Below are 4,440 nucleotides of genomic sequence, written 5' to 3'. Positions count from 1 at the left end.
TCGTCGTCGGCGAGGGGGGATAGTGATCGAGATGGAGGGGGATCTGGCGCGGGGGCGAGGGGGAAAGGGATAGAGGAGGAAGGTTAGCAATGGCGCACCTCCCAGGCGTGCGCCATAAGTACATCCATAGCAATGGCGCACCACCGAGGGGTGCGCCATAAGTAATTTATTATTATTATTTTTAGTTGCGTCTAATATTTTTTAGAAAATGACGATCAAATTTGAAAACATTTATGAATGTGAAAAAATATTATCAAATTTGTTATTTGAAAATATCTATGAATATGAAAAAATATCATCAAATTTGTTATTTGAAAATATCATCAAATTTGTTATTTGAAAATATTTGAAAAAATGTCATAAAAATTGGTATACCAATGGCGCACCTCGTAGGGGTGCGCCATAAGTACATTGATAGCAATGGCGCACCTTCTCCTGGTGCGCCATTAGTAACTTTTTTTATTATTATTTTTAGTTGCACTAATAATTTTTTAGAAAATGACAATCAAATTTGGAAACATTTATGAATGTGAAAAAATATCATCAAATTTATTATTTCAAAATATTTATGAATATGAAAAAATATCATCAAATTTGTTATTTAAAAATATCATCAATATTTTTTTTGATTTTGAGTTGTATTCATTTGTGAATTGATAAAACATTTATGAATATGGAAAAATATCATCAAATTTGAAAAAATATTCATGAATTCAAAAAGTGCCCATGAAATTTAGAAATATTCATGAGTTCAAAAAATATTAACAAATCCAATACTTTTTGTGAGTTAGAAATTCAATACCATAATAAACATAAATAAATATTCATGAGGACACTAGAACAGAAGAAATATTATTTCAATATGTCGAAATACAATTGAGAAATGAAGACTACGATTTAAATACAATCGATCTTAGCTAGCTATCTTTTCATAATCTTCTTGCCCTTCTTTTTCGCAAATGGAGTTCTTTTGTTGAACGGGCATCCTTTAGGTAGGGTGGTCCTGATTCTTCTTGTGGTGCATGGCACTTCATCGTCGTCGTCATGTTCCATCTTCGGGTCGCCGTACTTGTCGAAGTCTTGCTCATTGGCGACTCCATCCATTCCCATAATCTTCCTTTTGCATCTCCTCATGACAACACGATTAGGCTTTGACAGGTCGGCAATGAAGAAACATTGGTCCACTTGGGAAGCCAGTAACCATGGCTCATTTTTTGCGGTGATGTTTGCGCCCGCGGTATTGGATTTGGCTTCGGGTATAACCATGGTGGTGAAATACCGGTCTTCTTTTAGGACGCTCTTAGCCCATCTGACACGGAACATCGGGACCTTCTCTCTAGCATAGCTTAGCTCCCAGATCTCCTCGATCCTTCCGTAGTATCTGTCCTTGTCGTTACCGGTGTAGGATTTCATCGTTACCCCGGAGTTCTGATAACCATCGCTCTTCATGTCCTTTCCCTCGGTGTAGAATGTGTAGCTGTTGATATCGTACGCCTCATAGGTCATCAGGTTGTGCTCATCGCCGTGTGACAAGGTGAATATGAGTTTTTTCTTCCGCGGAAGAATCCTCATGTAAAGGGTACGACAGAAGCTTCTCCTTGAACCAACGCGTTTAACATGAGTTGTGCTCTTTGATTATATCTCCGTCCGTCCTCTGCTCGCCTCGGTCATTGTACGTCTTCTCAATAAAGGTTTTGTGCTCTACCACCCCAGGAACGACCACGTCTATGTGTTGTAGCACGACTAGGTTTGCTCTTTCAAAGTCAGCGAGTCGACCCTTGAAGTCGACATGCATTTCGCGGCAACCATCATAGTGACCCCATCCAGCGAGCCTGCCGAGGTGGCTATTGACAGGAAGACCAACAGGGTTCTCGATGCCTAGATAATTCGTGCAGTAGGAGATGCACTCTTTGGTCTGAAAGCCCCTGGCTATGCATCCCTCTGGACGTGACATGTTGTGAACGTATCCTTTGATGACACCATTCATCCTTTCGAACGGCATCATGTTGTGCAGGAACGTCAGCCCGAGTTGGATGATATCCTCCATGATATGGACCAGGAGATGCACCATAACATCGAAGCATGCAAGCGGGAAGTACATCCCAAGCTTTCATAGTATCACCACGATCTCTTCCTATAGCCTTCCGAGTTGCCTCACGCCAACCGACTTCCGAGAGATGACGTCGAAAAAGTTGCATAGGCCAAATAGCATTTCACGGACGTGCCCTTCCATGATCCCACGAATTACAACTGGAAGTATCTGTGTCATCAGCACGTGACAGTCGTGAGACTTCATCCCGCTGAACTTCTGCTTCGCTGAGTCTAGGTATCTGCTTATCTTCCCCGCGTAACCGTAAGGAAGTTTTACTCCTACGAGGCAGGTGAAAAACTTCTCGATCTCCTCCTGACTTAAAGTGAAGCATGCGGGAGGGTAGTCATTTCCGGTCTTCTTGGCCTTTTTGCCTTTGCGACGACTGCTTCTCCTCATCATCATCATTAGCGTGAAGCTCCTCCCTGATACCCATTGATTTCAAGTCCACCCTTGCTTTCGGCCCATCTTTGGTCCTCTGTGGCATGTTGAGCAGGGTACCAGGCATACTCTCGCACACGTACTTCATGATATGCATGACATCAAGGCTTTGAGGCACACGGTGGATCTTCCAGTATGGAAAATCCCAGAAAACGGACCTCGCTTTCCATACCTTCAGCAGTGGCTCTAGCGCCTTTCGCTTCTTTCCCGGCTCTGGTGCCTTTTGCTTCTTTCCCGGTAGTGGGCAATGATGAAGTCATATACCTAGGGTAGGGTCATGGACCTGTCTAAGGTACCCTCCCCGAGGACATATTTAGATGAAGCCATCTTCCAGTCGACCTAGAGGGACTCCACTCAACTGACTGGAAGACACTCGACGAACTTGAAGACACTCGACCATGAAGACTCACTCGACCACCAGGAGTTCAAGATCTACTCTGTATCCAAATGGTCTGTAATTAAGTAGTCTTTATGGTCATGATGACACTTTATGTAAGGCGTTACCAGTAACGCCAGGCCTTAATGTACTTTAACCCTCCGCTACGTGGGCTGGCTGGGGTCTTGGCATCCTCTATATAAGCCACCCCCTCCACTGGCAAAAGGGTTCGCACCCCTGTAACTCTCACACATATAATCCAGTCGACCGCCTCCGTGCACCGAGACGTAGGGATGTTACTTCTTCCGAGAAGGGCCTGAACTCGTAAAACTCTTGTGTGCACAACTACTCCATAGCTAGGATCTTGCCTCTCCTTAGTACCCCCCTACATTACTGTCAGACTTAAAACCACGACAGTTGGCGCCCACCGTGGGGCCAGTGTCTTAGCGACTTATTGGAGAAGTTGCAATTTTTCCGATTCCCGTCATCATGGTTTCAGGTGGAGTTTTGGTTGAGGGCCGCGAGATCCATCTCGGCGCGCTCACGTTCATCGCCGACGACTCTGCCTGGCTGCAGGAGGCTCGGCTCGACGTCGACGTGCTCCCAGTCCGCGGGGCTACGCACTTTCAAACGTGCGTCCGTGGCGTCCTTCTGCGGCAACCGTCGACCCAGTATCGGCCGGTTTTCGTGTCATCCTCCCTCCCCGCTTCCCGCCGGCGCAAGCGCTCTGGTCGGTCGAGGCTTCAGCGGTGGGTGAGGCACGCGGTGGCTCGCCAGTCGACCACCGCCCAAGTCGCGGCGATCGAGCCCGACGAATCTCTCTACGGCCTGTTCGACCTGTCGACTGGCTCCGCAGATACTGCATCCGAGTGCGACAGCAGTGATCCAGCGGCGGAGGTCCTGATGGTCAATGGACCGCACGTTCCCCCCGGCTTTCTCGGTGCTGAGGGGGGCAATGGCGGAGGCGATCCGTCGCACGCCCATGAGGAATATCTCCCCTAGCCCCTCAATTCGTAGCAGAGGGAAGAGCTTCGCCGCCGGAACATGGATGCGCTTCACACTCCGATCGTTGGAGAAACCCCTGAGGCTCGTGCCTTGGAGGACGCGCGCTTGGCCAACCTGGCCGAGCGCACTCGACTGGAGAACCTTCAACGGGCACTCGACGAGTGCGCGCGGCAATGGATTCCAAACTCCAGCCGACGCCAGCTCTTTCCACCTCCGACTCAGGTATATCGAACTCCGATTCAGAATTTAGCAGCTGCAACCCGTATAGCAGAATCAATTCAGCCTTCCCAATCAGAGGATGGCAGAGGCTTGATGCAGGTCAGAGATTTGCTCTGGGTAGCAGGAGATCAGAACTCAGCTGTGTCGCAGTTGCGGAACAGGATTCACAGCAGGTCTGTGGCAGCGAATACAGTCCAGTCGGCTCATAGCCCCAGATCGCCCCCGAGGCGTGAAGGGCGTGGTGACCGGCATGATCAGTACAGGAACCATGAGCAGTATGATCACCGATTCGATCGCAACGATCGACGTC

This window comes from Triticum dicoccoides, chromosome 4B, assembly GCF_002162155.2.
Source record: "Triticum dicoccoides isolate Atlit2015 ecotype Zavitan chromosome 4B, WEW_v2.0, whole genome shotgun sequence".
Classification (NCBI taxonomy): Eukaryota; Viridiplantae; Streptophyta; class Magnoliopsida; order Poales; family Poaceae; genus Triticum; species Triticum dicoccoides.
The sequence above is the reverse complement of the archived record's forward strand: the minus strand, read 5'-3'. Positions refer to the sequence as shown.